This window comes from Saimiri boliviensis, chromosome 9 (genome assembly GCF_048565385.1).
Source record: "Saimiri boliviensis isolate mSaiBol1 chromosome 9, mSaiBol1.pri, whole genome shotgun sequence".
NCBI classification, from domain to species: domain Eukaryota; kingdom Metazoa; phylum Chordata; class Mammalia; order Primates; family Cebidae; genus Saimiri; species Saimiri boliviensis.
The window spans coordinates 73,083,961-73,104,231 of record NC_133457.1 but is presented as its reverse complement, the minus strand read 5'-3'; the positions used below and the strand labels follow the sequence as shown (position 1 = coordinate 73,104,231).

The window sequence follows — 20,271 nt, the reverse complement described above, 5'->3', positions numbered from 1 at the left end:
CCAGGAGGTGGAGGTTGCAGTGAGCTGAGATCGTGCCACTGCACCCCAGTCCGTGCTCATAAAAGGGACTATTCCTTTCCCTTTCCCTAGTGGCAGAATGGACCATTTTAATTCAGCTGGAGTTGTCCACTTGTAGCAGCGCCATCTGTCTGTTGCGAGTGTGGGCTGGGGAGGGGCATGAGAATATCGGACTCCCAGGGCTGGTGCCCTTGGGAGCTGTCTCTCATCCACTGATTTTGATTCCCTTGTCATAAAACCTGGACTCAGGTCTGGCCATGCAGGACTTCAGTGTCTGGGGATCCAAAGCTGAGAAAAAAGTGATACGGACATTAAGGAGAGTTTTGAAAGAGCCAGTGGTCAAACCAATGAGAGGGATGGTGCACACTGCCCTGGTCACCTCCATGCATCTGGAAGCAGCAGACAGGATTCCCAAAACATGAGAAAGAAAGACTTCTGTATTCCTATAAGCACTCAAAATGTGCTATCTGAGGTCAAAGGCAAGAGATAGTCACAGCATTTGATTTAACAAGTAGGGTGAAGAAAGGGAGCAGGCAACATTTTCTTGAAGTACTCTTTTAGAAGATTTGCATCTGCATAAATGTGTTCACCTGAACCGAAGGTGGTCCTGTGCCCTCTGTTCATGCTTCTTCCTGAGAGAGGTCAGCACGTACACTCATCATCAGGGCTTCTCAGAGGTAGTGCATGTCCATAACTAGTTACGAAGACCTGAGGGTCTCTGCGGGCATGGTGGAATTCACATCTGCTAGCTTGTTACACCTCCCTGGGGAAATTATCTCATCCTATGTCAAGAGACAGAAAGTACACATGTCCCTTGAGAGCCCACCCATTGCAAGTGATATGACATCTTTTGGTGTTAGAAATATACACTCAATAAATCATCATTCAGGGGCTGCTGGAATTTCTGCAAACTGAAAACTATTCCCCCTCCTTAAACTGTGATTTGACTACACGAGGAGAATTTCTATATGCGACCGAAAAGGCAAGAAGAAAATATTCAAATCCAGGCGGTGTGTGACAGGAGAGTGACTCATGTGTCCATGTCTCGTGCTTTTCCTAGCTTGAAGGGGTTGGCATCCCTGTTTTCCATGTGATAAATCTGAGGTTCCAGCTGTGGTTTTCCATCATATCTTCATGTTAGAATTACATATGATTAATTCACTCACAAATTCCACATGCCCAGAGAGAGCATCAGGGACCTGGGCATCAGGAGTGTTGAAGCCCCTGAGTGAGTCCCCAGGGACAGCCCACCCCAAGGACACTGGCAACTTGCCCAAGGGTCTCAGCTAGGAAGGGGCAGAACAAACTTTAACTCCAAATCTCATGCCTTTTCTATTCTGCTGACTAACCTATATCTTCAGGTCAAGTGGACCCAAGTTACCTAAATCAAAACCAGAAACTCGAGCTTCCTATTAAAAAATCAATTTTTGTAAAGTTTACCCCAGAACAAAGTACAAACAAATATTGAACCCCAGTTAATGATGTGATGCTGAAGTGTTTAGGGGGAGCGTCCTGCTGTGTGCAACTCACTTTAAAATGCATCAGAAAAGATAAGATGGAGTGATGAGTGGATAGGAGGAACAGATGCATGGATAATGATAAAGTTAGTGCAGTAAGGATGCTAATTGTGGAAGCTAAGTGATGAATACGTGAGCATTTACTATATAGTTCTTTTAAGTGTTCCGTCTGTTGCATCTATTTGTAGTGCAGGTTGGTGCAAGGGATAAAAAAGGTGTCTTCCCTGCACCATTTCTTGACTAATCCCTTTTAATCTGCTGTTTAAAAGTGGCCATATACCAATTTCAATATTTTATTTTATAATATTATAGAGTTATATGGATAGGAGAAAGTATTCTTCTGGCAGAGTTAATTTACTGAACAAATGTGTAGCAACACTGCTCTGAAAATATATGGGCCATCACATTTAAACGTAAAGTGCTTAGCCATAAAGCTTTTAGAAGAAAACAGAATATCTCTGTTACCTAGGGTAGGGTGAGGAGTTCTTAACTATGACAATCTATAAAAGAAAGAATAGACAAATTTTACTTCATCAAAATTAAAAACTTTTGCTCTGCCAAAGACACTGTCAAATGATGAAAAAACAGTCTACAGACGGGGAGAGAAATATTTGTAAACTGCATATCTGACAGTTTGTATCCAGAATACAGAAAAATTATCTCTAAATTTAAATGTAAGAAATCAAACCATCTAATTTGAAAATAGGCAAGAGATATGAACAGACACTTCATCAAAGGGAATATAAAAATGGCAAATAAGCACACAAAAAATATATTTGTCATCATTAGCCACCAGGAAAATGCAGACTCAAACCATGATTATGTATCACTGCACACCTTAGGGTAGCCAAAATTCAAAATATTGACAATAACAGGTGCTGGCAGGAATTGCAAAGTAACTGGAACTCTCATACATTGCTGGTGGGAATGTAAGCTGGAACAGCCACTCTGGAAAACACTGTCAGTTTCTTCTCAACTTAAACAAACACCACACGACCCAGCAATCCTACTCCTAGGTATTTGCACTAAAGAAATAAAACCTTACATTCCCGCAAAAACCCATACGTATGTGTCTATAACATTTATTTCTAATAACTCACAATTGGAAGAGCAAATGTTCTTCATTTTTGGATGAATGGATAAACATATTGTGTTACTTATTATGGAATATTACTCAGAAAAAAAAAAAGGAATGAACTATGGATACACCCAGCAACCTGGATGGATCTCAAAGGTATTGTGCCAGTGGAAATTGTCAGCCTCAAAATGTTGTATACTGTGTGTTTCCATTCCTGTGTCTGCTTGAAAAGACGAAATTGTAAAAACCAACAGCAGTGCAGTGATTGCAAGGGCTTAAGGATGGGAAAAGGTGAAATATGAGAAGGAAATATGAAAAGGAGTTCTTTGGAGGTGATGAAGCCTTTCTGTATCTTGGCTGTTGGAGTGGTTGCATGAATCTGTACAAGCAACAAATTCCACAGAACTATACATTTCAGACACCCCCCCGACACACACACACACACACACACACACACACACACACACACACACACACACAAGAGTGAGGCACAGATACACTGGTTAAATCAGATTAAGGTCTGTGATTTAGTCAGGAGTGTTATACCAATGTCATTTTCTGGGTTTTGATCATTCCACTATGGTTATGTAAGAGGCAAGCAAGGGTATATGGGAACTCTCTGTTCTATCTTTGCAGTTTCTACAGGAACTCTGTTCTATTTTTGAAGTTTTTATGTAAGTCCAAAATTATTTCAAAGTGCATGTATATATACACACACACAATATTTCAAAGTGTATATATATAACTTATACATACATACACAGATATACATTTAAATTGTATGAAGTCATGTTTAATGAATTTGAATATTCTTTCTGTAGTCTTCAAACTGTAACTAAAAATACCCTTAAATACATGCTTTTCTTTCAACAAAGCAGAACATTTTAGAACAGTGAAGAAAAAAGGAAATTAGTGATTATTAAAAATGGCTGATATCCAATTACCTAGAACACCCCAGCCCATCCCTTGGTAAACTAGAGGTGTACTGTAATTCAGTTTACACAGAGGCAACCTTTTGAAATTGACCCAACTGACCCATAGTTTTTTGGAAGAAACATAGAAATTGACCCTTCTGGTCTTAAAGCTTAAAACTTACATTTTTTTTTAAATTTGAGTTTCTTCTTCAAAAAAGGACCCTCAGGCCTTTCACCTCAAAAAAGGTTATCAAAGAACTGAAACTTACCAGATCACTGCATGCAGAGAAGGAGGTGCCAGACCCATCATTCATCACCATTGCTTCCTGAGGCCTCCTGGTTCCTGTTTTCCTATACATTGTTACATTTCTTCTCTGCTATATAAACCCCTAATTTAAGTGCATCAGGGAGATGGCTTAGAGACTGAGCTCCCATCTCCCCAGATGTACTGCTGAATTAAAGCCTTCTTCTTTGGCAGTACTCTTGTGTCAGTCACTGGCTTTGTGTGTAGCAAGCAGCAGGATCTAGACCTAACCCCTGGTGTTTCAGTAACACTTTGATTTAGAAAATACTCAAATCTTTGCAACCCTGGCAGCCTAGATGAACCGCAGGTACTTCCTGCATGTGGGGCTTTGGCCAGGGAGCCAGCCAGGAGGGGCTCAGAGAGACTGAGCAGGAGGCTCCCTCAATCACCTGAACTCAGGGCTCTCCGGTCCCATGCCTTGGGCAGCTGACTCTTCTTGTTGCAGAGATGCGAGATGCAGATTTAAGGCTCTCAGACTGCAGAAGGCTGGTGACTTAGGCCACTGCCTAGAACTCAGAGCGTGGAGGAGACAGCAGACTGGTCAGGTGGGAGACCCACACGCTTCCCACTCTGGAGTAAGACAGGTGGTTCTCACTCAAGCCAAGGAAGCTTCTGGTGCCCTCGGAGGGAGTGCAGGGTTGGGCAGCATGTGGGGAGTAGAGATGGCCACTGGTCTCTTAAAGGAAGGAATACAGTGGTGTTCATCTGCACCCCTCCCGGAGCAAGCTGGATGGATCTCAAGAGTGGAAAAGTCCAGACTCAAAAGGTTGTATACGGTATATTTCCATTCCCATGCCATTTTTGAAAAAACAAAACTGTAACAATGGATAGTGCAGTGGTTTCCAGGGGTTACGGATGGAGGAAGGGTGAGATATAAGGAGAAAAATAGGAAAATCATTCCAGGCACTCACAAGAAGCTCAGAGACGATTCACTGGGTAGATGGATAGTGTGGCTTGGATGGATGTCAGGTTCCTCCAAGCTTGCACTCTGTTCCAGGGAGGAATGGCACTCTGCTAGCCTCTTCCACTTCCCAGCCCTCGTCCTGACCCTCATCAGTCTGAAGTTTCACCCATGGCTCTGCTGTGAGTTCCTTCCTTCTCCTGGTGGTGGGTGTGTTCCACTTTCGGGAGCGGGCATCCTGTGAAGAGCATTCCTGTGGCACAGGTGAACCACCCTCCTCTACCAGATCTGCTGAGGAGCTGGGTGCTCTGTGGGCACTGGGCTGCCCTGTCCTTTAAGAAGTGACCTCTGACTACACAGGGTCCTCATCCTGGGAAGGGAGACTGGAAGCCATCTTCAGCGTGCTGGACTTCAGCACGTCTGTTTGAAGTGTTTGACAGGCTGTATTTCTGGGACAGGTGTGTGATACCAGACGCCACTAAGTAGCTTCTCTGTGAGAACATGAAAAGGACAAACATGATGAGACACCAAACTGCAATGTTAAATGAATTATTCATGTATCATAAAAAAGTGAATTCAATATTTTTTTCTTTTTCCAGTAATGTCCATGGTATTTCCATTAAAGCACAATCAAAAAAAAAAAAAAAAAGAAAAATAGAAAAGAAAAAAAAATGTATGCAATACTTAATCCCCAAAGGAAAAGTATTCCATTTAAAGTAAAATTTTTTTACTAAGTTGCAACACTTTGTGCGGGGTTTCTTGAATTTTTGTTTATTTATTTGAGTTGTCTGCTTAACACAAGTAATTTATTTATTCTAGACAGGTGGCAATTTTTTCTTTTATATTAGTATACAGCCATGACTTCAGCAAATGTTTATAGTCAGGACTCTTTTAAATGTATAAATGGACACTAGGATCTTTTTTCTTTTCTTCTGAAATAATTTCACACTTACAGAAAAGTTGCAAACATTGTCCAAAGAACTCCCATGTACCCTTTGCCTAGCTTACTAATATTGAATATTTTGCCATATGAGAGTTTTCATTTTTGAAACAATTACAGACTTACACAGAAGTTGCAAGATTTTGTGGAGAATTCTTGTATACGTGTCTTCAGTTCCCCTCAATCTTAAGAGTTTCCTGTGCTTGCTTTACATTTCTCTCTTGATAACCTGTATTTTTTTTTCTGAGCTATTTGCAGGTATGTTACAGGCATAATGTTCTTTCACTCCTAAATGAACTACGTGTATTTTCTAAAAACAAGTTCAATTATAAAAGTCAGAAAATTAACTTGGTCATTGTTACAATACTATCATCTGTAGACCTTACTCAAAATTTCCCTGTTCTTTCCATGTTGTCCTTTATAGCCAAAGAAAAACATGTTCAAATCCAGGATTTGGTTTGAGATGCCACATTGCATTTTCTTGTCATGCCTCTTTAGTCTTCTTTAATCTGGAACAATCCTCTGCCTCTCCTTGTTTTTTTTTTTTTTTTTTTTTTTTTTTTTTTTTAAGACAAAGTTTTGATCTTGTTACCCAGGCTGGATCGCAATGGCGCGATCTCGGCTCACCGCAACCTCCGCCTCCTGGGTTCAAGCAATTCTCCTGCCTCAGTCTCCTGAGTAGCTGGGATTATACAGGCACGCGCCACCATGCCCAGCTAATTTTTTGTATTTTTAGTAGAGACAGGGTTTCACCATGTTGACCAGGATGGTCTCGATCTCTTGACCTTGTGATCCACCCACCTCGGCCTCCCAAAGTGCTGGTATTACAGGCATGAGCCACCGCGCCCAGCCTCTCCTTGTTTTTAATGACCTTTGTGTCTTTGCAGTGTACAGGGCAATCTGTCAGTTTGAATTTGTTGGAGGATTCCTTATTATTGGATTCCAGTTACACGTTTTTGACAGAAACACCCAGAAGTGACTCTGTGCTCTTCCAGTACATTGGGTCAGGGGGCCCATGGTATATCCATTACTGGTGATGGTAGCTTTGATCATTTGATTTGGTGTCTGGCAAGTTTCTCACTGGCCAAGGGACAAAGTTGCTTTGTAATTAATGAGCATCTTGTAGGGAAGTGCAGTGAGACCATGTGAAAATCCTGCTTTTCATTAGTTAGTCACCTACTCATTTTAGCATTCTTTGACAAATGTCTAACCCATAGTTCCCTCTGTGTTTATTAGTTGGCATTTCACTACAAGGAAGAGTTTTTCCCTGTCCTGTATTTATTTATTTATTTATTTATTTATCATGTGTTACTTTATTTCAGGTTGTACCATTGATTTTTATTTATTCAGGGGGTCACTGATGGTATTTACTGAGTGTTTATGACGCTCACCTTGTTCCAGATTTGACAGCAAAAGTCCCTTCAAGTTGGCTTCTGTGCCTTTTGGACATAGCACATCATTCTTCAGGTGCCTTTTATTATCATTTTCTGGTACAGCTGTTCCAGATGCATCTTGTTCATTGCCAACCCAGCCTTGAAATCATCTATTTCTCCAAGGATCCCTGGTTTCTTTCATTGGAGAATGATATTTAGAAAACACAAGCTGGACGGTAGGTGTGCTCACGGCTGCTTGGGATTCACGGTTTCTAGGCCTTCTCAGCAGTCTATAAGGGGAGGAAAGGTCTGTATGCATAAATATACATAAACATATATATGTATATATACACAAACACATTTGTATTTTTCTATCTAGAGTAATGTTATCTATCCATATTTCAGTTCCGATCCAGTCAGTTCACACTGATAGCTCTCATTCTTGTCTAAGTTGAGTTGCGTTGCATTCCACTGTACGGAACTATCACAGTTTATTTAAGCACTCTCCTTTGAATGAACATTTAGGTTGTTTCCAGTATTTCCCAGTTACCTATAATGCTGCAGTGAATAACCATGTCCACATATGTTTTTATATTTTTCAGATGTGAATCTTCAGGATAAATTACCAGAATTAGGATAGCTACACCAAAAACACACATCAGTAATTTTGTTGTATGTTGACAATTTATTCCCTAGAGATTGCACCAGTCTGCATTCTCATCAGCCTGTTTCCCTGAAGTTTCACTTAATTGTATCATTAATTTTTGACTTGATAGGTGGAAAATGGTGACTTAGTCTAGTTTTCCTTTTCCTTGCTCTAAGGATAAGTGAGGTCAGGCAGAACTTCCACCAGGACACAGGCAAGACAAGCAGCGCACACGGGACACGAGATGTGAGGGAGTGCCCAGGCTCTGGCGGCGGCTCTGCTTCTGCATGGCACTGGGAGTGAGACAGGCGATGATGAAGAGGCCTGATGAGAGCAGGTGTCCTTGTTCCCGTTTTTACCATTAAGCCAGCCCAAATCCATGATGCTAAAAACTGGCTTGGAGTGTGCATCTGAAAACAGCCAAAACCATAGTGGGTTATGTGCTGATTCTTCAGATTAACACAAAGTGGAGATAAGAAGATCTAGAAGGATAACCGATGCCTTAGGCAATAACATACTATATGTAGCTCTTCTGGGCAAAGAATCACCATACAAGCAACGAACATTTTAAGCAGACCTACTCATGTAGTAACTGGATCAACAGACAGTGATAACTTGACGTTCAGCTGTGAAACCAGCCCTTCTGGAGGGGTCACAGAAGGCTGCATCCCTGTTTACTTCCCAGTCCCGCAGGTTGATGTGAGATGAGCTCTGTTTTGTTCGAGCAGGGAGAAGTGGTCTGGCTGTGGGCACGCTCGGTCACGCTTGAGCCATGCCCTCCCGCTCTCCACAGTCCTGTGTGTGTGATGCTCACTCCCAACCCCAGGCTTCGCTTGCACTCCTCCATCTGTACCCACATCCTTTACTGAGCCAGGGGCCTCCAGACCGTTCTGCACAAAACCTGAAGTCCAGTAGACAACACAATGATATCCACACAGTGAAAATAAAAACATATACAATGAAAACAAGGAAAAAATAGTATCATTGCCAGCTTATACTGATGCCCTGCTTTGCCCTGGTCACTTTGACCTGAATCATGTTACTAATCTTTCACGCCAAGCCTTGGAGAGCTCTGGCCCATCCTGTCACTGAAAGCTGGGGTGTGTATCTGTTGATGGCTCCCATCTGTTTGGCAGCGGTGATGAGGTTTCTCATTCTGCATGACGTGTTTGTCATGTGTCTGCCTTCTCAACCCCTCTCAAGTGTCCCGGAGCCTCATGGTCTTGTTCCACATAGGGCTGCCCCCAGGGCAGTACTGGGGGCATCCAGTAACCCCCAGTTCCTCCACAGGCTCTGCAGCAGGTGCCCTCAGCTCCCCCTACTCCATACCTTCTCAGGTATGACTCTTGCTTGAGATACCCCTGGACCTGAACTTTCTCTGAGGACCTGAAGTCTGCCCTCCCTGCATAGGGTGGGAGGAGAATCTCTGCCCCCACTAGAGCAGGGTCAGTTTATTCCAGAGGGATAACTCAGAATGCATCTTATACCAATTCCTCAAGGTCCCAGCAGGAGCAGCCGCCAGGGGCCCACTTCTCCTCTTCCTCACCATCCTTGCTGAGATCACCTCCCAAGAAAGCGATTGCATCTGAATCCTTTACTGAAGCTCTGCTTCTAGGAGAACCCAAACTAAGACAGGTCCCAAGATGTACTCACTAGGCCGGGTGCAGTGGCTCACACCTGTAATCCTAGCACCATGGTAGGCCAAGGCGGTCGGCAGATTGCCTGAGCTCAGGAGTTCGAGACCAGCCTGGGCAACACAGTGAAACTCTGTCTCTACTAAAACATACAAAAAAAAATTAGCCAGGCATGGCAGCATGTACCTGTAGTCCAGCTACTCAGGAGGCTGAGGCAGGAGAATTGCTTGAACCCAGGAGGCGGAGGTTGCAGTGAGCGGAGATCATGCCACTGCACTCCAGCCTGGGTGACAGAGCAAGACTCCATCTCTAAAAAATAAATGAACAAAATAACGAATGCATTTGCTAAAGTTGCCCTCCCAGGACACTGAGCACTTCCAGGCCACCAGAAGAGCTTACAGCCCGGTGAGTGAACTGAATGAAGGGGCTTCTTATCCTACTCTAACCATTGGATTAAATGCCTACAACTAGTTAGAAGACAAATATTTACATTAATGCAGGAATATAGAAAACCTGTCCTGTAATATAATAATATGTCTTATCATCACAGCATAAAACCTGAAGTCTAGTGTACAACACCGTTACCTTCACAAACACAAACCAGGAGCTACACACAGAGGTGAATCTTAATGAATTTCATTTCATTCGGCTCCTGCTTCCAGAACCTTATGGATCCCTAGGGCCAGAGTGAGGTGCTAATCAGAAACTTCTCAGAGGAGAAATACATTTGCACTTACCCAGGACAAATAGCCATTAACAGAGACGGTTCTCTTTTGAAAACTGCCCTTGGTGAATGAACGCTTGTCTCCCTGGAGCATGGCAGATAGTGCCAAGGAAACCCTGGATGTGCCTCCTCAGCCTCATACAGTTACTTCTGGTGAGGTTTTTGTCTGACACAAGTGAATGCAGAAGGCGGCCTTACAAGGGCTGTCTTCCCCAAGCGTGCCTTCCAGGACTCCATGCCTGCCTCAAAGGGTCAAACGTTTTTGAAAGGGAGTTCAGGTCTTCCACTAACCGTCGATCCTGGGAATTGAGTCTTCATGGGGATACGGTAGGTGCTAAGACCTAAAGCACCCATGCCAAGAGAAGAAAACAAGATTTGAGGAAATAGACTGGAGGTGATCTCCAAAGTGGGTCTGTTCAGCTTCAGTCATTCTGTCCGTGCACACAGAACATCGGTTTATTCCCAGAGAGTCTATTTGCAGATAATCTTCAAATATTTGCAAGCATCCACTCTGGCCCCAGAATCAAATTGGGAGCCTCCAAAAGAGAAAAGCAAGGTCAGTCTTAACCACCAAGGTCCACCGCATTGTGTGCGCCTCATTTACAGCAGGCAAGCCCAGACTCGCACAATGGGAACTTCAGGTCATTTGTTCTAGGATGTGCAAGACACTTGTGTTTTATTTGACTTCCCCTGTGAGGTTCATATAGAAAAGTTTCATATTTTCTGCACCTAATTGGATTATTGTCTTCTAATAATACCTCCTTCCTCAAAGAATATAAAATGCTTTAGGAATATTGGACTAGATACGACTAGGAGGAAAAATCTGTTTAATTCTGAATGATGCATTGACTCATTCATTTTTGAACATCATATATTAATTTATATATTTTAGCTGAGACCTATTTGTTTTAGAAAAGATTGTCTGGGAAGCCAACATGGAAACAGGAAAAGTCTGAGCTATTTGGGCCTGGGCAGGTTTAGGAACTCTGAGGCATCTATCCCCCACCCCCTGCCACCACGAGCCCCTTTGCTGGAGGCCCTCAGCCCTAAAGAGCACAGTGGGAAACCACTGCATCAGCAACAGCACGAAAGTCCCTCTCTTTCCTGCACACGGCATCGCCACCCGCATTGTCATGTACTCTGTGACGTCCCCCAGAAACCAAATGAAGACCAGATGGTTAGGCCAGGCCCACCACTGATGGCGCAGGCCGTGTCTTCCTCATTTTCAGGAGGGCAAACGGTACATAGACCCTTGTGACTACAGCAAAATCAAATATGCTGCAAATAGAAAGATATTTACTATAAAATTTAATGGTTTTGTTGCTTGAATGATCTGGTTCATGGAGACCTGATTAACAAAGAATAACTGAATTCTCAGACTTTAGGAATTAGAATAAAGAGTGAAATACAATTGACATTTTAAGGACACTGCCCATGATTCCATTTTTTTTTACAACGATTCCGAGCTCTAGCTTGGTGCTAATGCTTGTTGAGCGTTTCTGCTGTGTCTGCTTTGGGCTGTTGAGATGCGTGATGGAAGAGAGGTGATCAGGGGCATGTGCCCCTGGCATCACATACCTCCAGGGCCAAGGCCGGGCTCTAAGATCTGCTTTGTCCCCTGTCTTGGCTGACCCCTGAGTTGTGAACTCACAGATCACATCTGAGGACTAGGCACAGACAGGAAAGGAGTCACAGGTATGAACTTGGGATTGTTTATAGGATGGCCTCTACCTGTGTGCTGAAGAGTAATGACCACCCGAGTCCCTGGACTCCCCAGCCCTTCCCCCATGCTAGACACTAGCTGCTCACCTTGAGCAGTGCCCCTGGCCCTGAAACCTCTGTAGCCCCCTCTCTCCTCCTCCCCATCCCATCTCCCTTCCAGCAATCCAGCACAGACATCCCTAAGGATTCCTAAATCCTCACTTATTTTGAGAAAGCCATGGACCGCTTCCCAGCCCCTTCCCCAGTTCTCCGCCTGACCCATCCAAATGTGGCAACCTGCTCAGCAGACAAGCATTTCAAAAGGCAGTTTTAAAGCGGGGGTTTTTGTCGGTTTGCTCTTTCTTGTTTCATACCAGTATGTGAAATATTCTCTTTCTACAAAAAACTACTACCTAGTAGGAAAAACCAAAAGTGTGACAGTATATACCCAAGATGATTGGTCAGTAATTTAGGCAGTGTGTCTTCAGATATGAAAACAGGGCTTCCTATGACTCTGCGCTCGGGGACCCCCAGATCTACACAGCTGTGTACCGTGCTCGGGAACCCCAGGTCTCTATACAGCTGTGTACCATGTGCGGGAACCCCCAGATCTTCTACACAGCTGTGTACCATGCTCAGGAACCCCGGGTCTCTACACAGTTGTGTACCGTGCTCGGGAACCCCTGGTGTCTACACAGCTGTGTATCGTGCTCGGGAACCCCGGGTCTCTACACAGCTGTGTACCGTGCTCGGGAACCCCAGGTCTCTACACAGCTAACTGTGTACCGTGCTCAGGAAACCCGGATCTCTATACAGCTGTGTATCGTGCTTGGGAACCCCCGGATCTCTATACAGGTGTGTACAGTGCTCGGGAACCCCTATCTCTATACAGCTGTGTACCGTGCTCGAGAACCCCGGGTCTCTACACAGCTGTGTACCGTGCTCGGGAACCCCGGGTCTCTACACAGCTGTGCACCATGCTCGGGAACCCCAGGTCTTTACACAGCTGTGTACCGTGCTCTGGAACCCCAGGTCTCTATACAGCTGTGTACCGTGCTCGGGAACCCCAGGTCTCTGTAAAGCTGTGTATCGTGCTCGGGAACCCCAGACCTCTACACAGCTGTGTACCATGCTCGGGAAACCCGGGTCTCTACACAGCCGTGCACCATGCTCGGGAACCCCAGGTCTCTATACAGCCGTGCACCGTGCTCGGGAACCCCAGGTCTCTACACAGCCGTGTACCGTGCTCGGGAACCCCAGGTCTCTACACAGCCGTGTACCGTGCTCGGGAACCCCAGGTCTCTATACAGCCGTGTACCGTGCTCGGGAACCCCAGGTCTCTGTAAAGCTGTGTATCGTGCTCGGGAACCCCAGATCTCTACACAGCTGTGTACCATTCTTGAGAACCCCAGATCTCTACACAGCTGTGTACCGTGCTCAGGAACCCCAGATCTCTACACAGCTGTGTACCGTGCTCAGGAACCCCAGGTCTCTACACAGCTAGCTGTGTACCGTGCTCAGGAAACCCGGATCTCTACACAGCTGTGTACCGTGCTTGGGAACCCCCAGATCTCTACACAGCTGTGTACTGTGCTTGGGAACCCCAGATCTCTATACAGCTGTGTACCATGCTAGGGAACCCCCAGATCTCTACACGGCTGTGTACCATGCTCGGAAACCCAGATCTCTACACAGCTGTGTACCTGTCAGCCCTGTGTGCATGACATACCTGGTCCTCAGATGTCTGTGGTTTTTATGTGACCTGACTTCCAGTAAAGGAGAGAATAGTGGGCCTCAAGATGTTGAAGAAGCCTGGTGCAGAGAGGGTGGTTTGACATGGGCAGAAGGGATCGGGTCTTCTGCAGCCAGGCAGCCCACATAAAACCCTGAGTGGACCCAGTGCACTCCGGGGCTTGCACGATGGTGTAGGTGCAGAAAGGTGGCCCCGGCACTGGCCCTGCAAGGGTTCCAGGGCTCATATCTCAGACACTGGCCTCACCCACCTGGCTCACGAAGAGTCATTTCCTTCTGTGGGAGTGGAAGCTTTTGCCTGGCAGCGTCAAAGGCAGCTGGGTCCACTTCCACACTTCCACATACCTGTGATGTGGACAGAGGGTGTCTCACTCCAGGCTGCCTGCCAAGACCAGATAATGTGAGTGCACCTCCCGTAGATGCAAGGGGCTTGAGCTGTGTCCTCCACCTGCAACTTCCCAGGTGCTCTCCTTGGCTCTGTCCTCAGGTGCCCTGGAGCCACCATAAATAAGACAGCCTTGACCATGGCCACGTCCTCATTCTCACCTAACCATGAAACCCTTCTCGGTGGGCATGTCTAAATGATGGTGAAGATGTGTGCCCTGGAGAGCACAGGAAGGCATTGCAGAGGGTGAAGAAAGGACCAGAGGTCAGGCAGCAGGACTGAATGCAAAGCACTCATGGGCAATGATACGCCCAAAGAAAGGTGGAGCTGCGGGGTACTCCACTGTCCTCTGTGCAAATTGTAGGGGCTTTGTTAGTTAATATTGTTCATATTGGATCAGGCCACAGGCAAATCCCTCATTCATTCAGCAAATGTGAGTCCTACCATATGCCAGGCACTGTTCTAGGCTCTTAGGATAGAGCTTTGGATAAAATGTGCAGATTTCTGCCTTCCTGGAGCTTAGAGGAAAGGAGTCAGAGACCGGGCATAGTGGCTTATGCCTGTAATCCCAGCACTTTGGGAAGCACAGGCAGGCGGATCACTTGAGGTCAAGAGTTCGAGAGCAATCTGGCTAACATGGTGAAACCCCGTCTCTACTAAAAATATAAAAAATAACCAGGCATAGTGGCATGCATCTGTAATCCCAGCAATTTGGGAAGCTGAGGCAGGAGAACTGCTTGAACCTGGGAGGCAGAGGTTACAGTAAGCCCCAATTGTGCCACTGCACTCCAGCTGGGAGACAGTGCGAGACTCTGTCTCAAAAAAAAAAAGAAAACAGAAAAAGGAAAGGAGTCAGGAAGTAGGCAAATTAGTATCACGTGGGTGCAGACAGGCACCTGGCAGGCTGGGGATAGAGGGGCTGGGAAGGTGGTGGCCAACTTGCAGTTTTGTAGGGAAGGCTCATGAGAAGTGGCATTCAAGCAAAAGCCTCAGATGAAGTGGGCAAGCCAGGCACATGTCCGTCCAGGAAGAGCACCTGGCTTAGACAGCAAGAGCACAGGCCCCGAAGCAGGCACTCAACACACGTGGGAGGAGTGTCAGGGAGCTCTCTGCAGGTGGAAGGCGCTGAGCCCAGAGTAAAGAGGGTTGGATCCCATGAGACAGCACAAGGTCCGAGATCACCAGATCCTCACATTTGTGCCTTTCCACAACGTCAGGCTTTTATTGATGCTGCAGTCTCCATCATCAAGGCCAGGAGCTCCCTGGAGTTCCCAGGAGGCATTCCTAGTGTTTCCCCTTCCCTCGGGAGTGAGAGCGTCAGAACACAGGCTTGAGCTGAGCCCCCGGTCAGTCAGTATTGCAAACCATACACTGCAGTATACTTAATCAACATGTAAATGTTATAAACATTCCACAACAAACTAAGTTATATTTAACATCGAGAGAAGAGGGATAGGAAAAGGGGCTCATGAGCCAATCCAGGAAGAATGATGAGACGGAAAAGAATACCCTGGCCTGGCCCGGACGCTCCATCAGTGGTCAGTGTCTTGTAAGGAAGAGTCTTTGCTGTGGGCAGAGCCTTCAACCACAGATGCTCAGCCCTGATCACAAATGGCGGCAAGACAGTCTGTTAACGTGGCTGTGTTCGAGCTGCTGAAGCCTTGCTCTCTTTAGGCCACAGAGTCCTCTGATGTGGACTGATAGTGGAAGGGTGTGCTCGCTTAAGTCCTTGTCTGGGTCGATGCAGTCTTTATTGATCAGGCAAAACACCTGGTCCCTGTTGAAAAAGTGTCCTATAAAATGTAAGATGGAGTCGCTTATGTCAAAGGTGCTCTATACAACGGCACAGTCCAATAGGACCTTCTGAGGTGGTGGAAATGTTCTGCATCTGTGCTGTCCCATGTGACAGACACGGAACACGTGTGGCTCCTGAGCATGTGGCGTGACTGAAGAACCAGTGTTGGTTGTGTGTACTTGTGAGCTCTTTAAGCTGACACAGCTCCATGTGGCCAGTGGCTGCTGGGCTCCTCAGTGTAGATGCGGCCATTGGGGCTGCCACCCCGGACGGTGCATGAGAAGCTCACCAGCGTCGGTGAGCACAGAGAAGTGGGCCACGGGCAGCGCTCAGCTTCCCGCTCCTGAAACAGGCGCCTCACGCTCTTGCTTATGCAGCTGCCACAACAAACTGTGTTGTGCGAACACTTGGTGTCATGCCCCACGCTATGATTATTTTGTTAAAACATCCCCAGGAAGAGAACCCCGAGGGGACTGAGCTCTCTCCGTGGAGGTAAAAGGAGAACTGGACGAGAAGAGGCAGGTGTCTGTCGGTAGAATGGGCAGCCCTGCAGGGCACCTGCCTTTCTCTGCCTTGGCTTTAGCTCCAAAGGCGAGACCGTGGCATGAACTGCAGACTCCTTTGGAATGCTTCCATTCCCCAGATGTACCAATTAAATGACCCATTAGGAGGATCCTTTAAAACAGCTGCTGTGCGTGATGAGTCTTCCTTGGTGTTGGGGACTGTGTGTATTTCTCCGCTTGGCTTGCTGGTGTCCACGTGGCCTCTCCTAGGCCAGCTTCATCTCTCCTCCCGCTCGGGTGGCATGATGCCCATGGCCACTTATACCCCAGTACACTCCTGGCAGAAGAGGGAACAAAGAAAAGAGCTGGAGTGTTTTTGTCTTCCCTGTAATTTGCCTGAGTTTTGGGGTTTTTTTGTTCTGTTTTGTATGAGATGGAGCCTCACTCTGTTGCCCAGGCTGGAGTGCAGTGATGTGATCTCAGCTCACTGCAACCTCCCGCTCCTGGTTCAAGCAGTCTTCTGCCTCAGCCTCCCGAGTAGCTGAGACTACAGGCATGCACCACCACACTCAGCTAATTTTTTTGTGTGTTGTTTTATTTGTATTTTTAGTAGAGATGGGGTTTCCCATGTTGGCCAGGCTGGCCTGGAACTCCTGACCTCAAGTGATCCATCCACCTCAGCCTCCCGAAGTGCTGGGATAACAGGTGTGAACCACCATGCTGAGCCCTGAGTTTTTAAAATCTATTTCAATCAAAGTTGACGAATTATTTTGGTGTCACATAGCCTCAGCTTGGTAATTTACAGAGTGTGATTCCTTTATGCTTCTAAATTAAAATCTGTGAAGATTTTGGGGGAGTGCCCTGGAGCCTAAATCGTTGCTTCTTTGGGACTGTGTAATGCTAAAGCGGTTTCTAAAGATGGAAGGCAATGCTTCCACGTGCCTATGTGGTCCAGGGCAGCAGTTCCCCAAGCACTGACTAAGATCGGGAAAACCTCACCGTTGCCATGGGCCTCTCCGTCACCACCATGAGACAGACTCAGCAGGAAGCAGAGTCATCAGAGTCCCCGGCAGGGAGAGGGGAGGAAGACACCTCATCTTCTCACGAGAAGCAGTGGAGGCACAGTGGGGTTTGTGTGCAGCAAAGCAGCCGTGTGCAAACCCGTCACGCAGCTCAGAGCCCTGGGTGTGCAGTCGGCATTGGGGATTCCAGACTGCAGCAGCCCCTCACTGGGTCTGTGAGTAGATGTGTTTTAACCTCTTGGAGCCTCGGCTTTGTCCTTCGTAAAATGGAAATGACAATATAGCAATAACACCATCTGTAAACTAAAAATAAAGAAACTAAAACATAAAGTAAACATACACAGGCAGATTTTTTATTTTTGTGCAAGGATATGTCGGGACCCATGGCTGCCACACTCCCTGAGGTCAGTGGCTGGGCTGGGTGCTGGGGAAATGACCGTTCCCCAGCCTGGCTCTGTTGCTCTCAGGAGTCTTGGACATGGGCGGGTTTGTCACAGGTTGGACCTCCGGAGCATCTCCTGCAGAGACAGCTCCTTCTGAAGCTCAGCAGTCCCCAAACCAGCTGCCTGACACCCCCAAAGGCACATGGGCCATATGTGACGAGGTGCAGCTGGGCTGATACCCAGACTCCACAGGGCACGCCCTCCAAACTGCACAGCCTCCATGCTGCATGCATTCATACTGCACATCCTGCCCCTGCACGTCCTCCACCCTGCATATCCTCCCCCCGGACATCCTCCCCATTGCATGTCCTCCTCCCTGCACGTCCTCCCCGCTGCACATCCTCCCCTTTCACGTCCTCCCCACCGCACGTCCTCCCCACCACACATCCTCCCCACCGCACGTCCTCCCCCCTGCATGTCCTCCCCACAGCACGTCCTCCATGTTGCACGTCCTCCCCCCTGCACATCCTCCCCCCTGGACACCCTCCCCCCTGCACATCCTCCCCTCTGCACGTCCTCCCCGCTGCACATCCTCCCCCCTGCCTGACCTCCCCCCTGCATGTCCTCCCTCCTGCATGTCCTCCCCGCTGCACATCGTCATCCCTGCACATCGCCCCCCGCCGCATCCTCCATGCTGCACACCTTCCCCACTGTTTATCCTTCCTACTGCACATCCTGCAGATTCCAGATGCCAGCCCTGAGGCCAGGAAGTGAATGCCTCCACCTGGACAGCCTGGGGCCTCACAACTCCCTCATGAATTATGCGCCCCTGTGGGCAGTTCCTCTCTTCCCCCTGCTTAGCCATAATGATGGCAATTTTCATATCCCCTCACTGTTCAGAGACCATATGCGGTCTGATGTGCCGAATAAAGAGAAGAGAAATCTCACATGCACGGCTCTGTGGACAGAGGCTTTGCAGCCCCAGACATTTGTGGGAGCCGCCACCACAGACGCAGTGACTCCTTGAGCTGTGGCCGGCAAGAGGGACAAGGCCAGGAGCTGGCCCTGTGGCCTGAGCAAGTCGCTTGCCCTGTTGGTGGAGTGGCCCTTCAGACCCCTGCGCTGCAGGCTTGTGGGGGCGAGTAAACAGCCAGCCCAAGCTCCATGCGAGGGCACCTGGGAAATTGTTGGACTGAGCCCATGAAAATGCACCATACCAGGGAGCCTCCGGTCCCAGTGCAGCGCTGCAGCTGGCTGCAGTGATCAGAGGCTCTGATCGGCAGTTTCACCTGCGTTTAATTAACAAAAATAGGAAAGGGTGCCGTGGTTACTTGCAGGCTTCCTAGTGTCTATTAGGAGGAATGTCCGAGGGCGCCCGGGGTGAACAGGGGGCTGGGCTAGCACCCACAAATGTGTGGCACTCACAGGGTGGGGCCACCTGCACTTTGTCTGGCTTTGCGCGACTGTCTGCCCAGAAGCCACCTTAAGAAACGGCCCTGTCACTGCTGTGCACTGCCAGTGCATTCTCGAACCTCTCCAGCCTGCGGCAAGAGGCCTCTGCTTAACAACCTCGGGCAGCCGGCAGACAGCTAGGAAGCCAGGGCTCCTCTGAGAGGAAACGTGCCACTGCTCTTCTGGGAAACCGTATCTGGAGTAAGATGAGCTCCATCCTTGTATAGGACAAATGCCAAGGCAGAGTGGCCCTGGTGTTTGGAGGAGTTGGTGTGAGCGCTCTGTATTTTGATGAGGAAAGAGCCCAGCCAGTGGAATGACAGCCAGGAGGCACCCCCTGCACCAACACCCAGGCAGGGCCCCCGCCATTCAGCCTCCTGGAGGCACCATGCACCCTTCGTGGGGAGGGCGGGGCCGTGGTTAGCTTCGTTAGGTCACCACTGGAAGCATCTGAACTGCAAACCAAAAGCCACATACTCTCACTTGTAAGTGGGAACGAAATGACAAGGACTAATGAATGCAAAGAGAAGAACAGGCACAGACCCTGGGCCTCCCAGAGGGTGGCGGGTGCAGGGGAGGCGGGAAAGGAGCAGCAAGAAGAACTACTGCACACTAGGCTGGTACCTGGGTGATGAAATCATCTGTGCGCCCAACCCCCGTGACACACGTTTACCTATAAAACACACCTGCACAGGTACCCCCAAACCTAAAAGAAAAGTTTTTAAAAATATAAAATTAAAAAATAAATTCCTGTGCCAGTTTCCCCTTGATTCCCTGCTCCCAGCGTACACCTCCTCCATCAGAACCACAAGGAGAGTCTCACTCAGGCCCTGTCCCCAGGACATAGAGCAAAAGGGTATGACGGAGCTCACAGAGCTATTCTCTGTTCCTCAGGAAGCTGCCCTCATGCTTCGGGTGGAAATCAGACCCAACCTATGTCTTGACTCAGTTCAAAGTCAAGGGACACTTAAGAGAGATTCAGGGGACAGTGTCCTCTGTCGCTCCACACCAGCCTTGCCTCGTCCTTGTCCACTGGTGAGAAGTCTTAGAATACAAAGAAAAATGTGCCCGGACTATGTCTGCTGAGCGTCCCCAGTCCATCCCAGAACTCACGGACAGTGCATGGTGGTGACAGGGCCATTTCTGCAGATGGCTTCTGGGCAGGCAGTCCCTGCAAAGCCCCCAGTCCCATCCTCAGAGAGATGACACCTTTGTCCCCACCATCTGGG

General features: G+C 47.6%; 1 protein-coding gene across 5 annotated transcripts in view; it reads left to right on the top strand.

Annotated features, from left to right (window-relative positions):
• The window catches only part of SYNDIG1 (synapse differentiation inducing 1), a 193,189-nt gene that overhangs the window by 93,802 nt on the left and 79,116 nt on the right, over nucleotides 1–20,271 (top strand). The window lies entirely within an intron of this gene.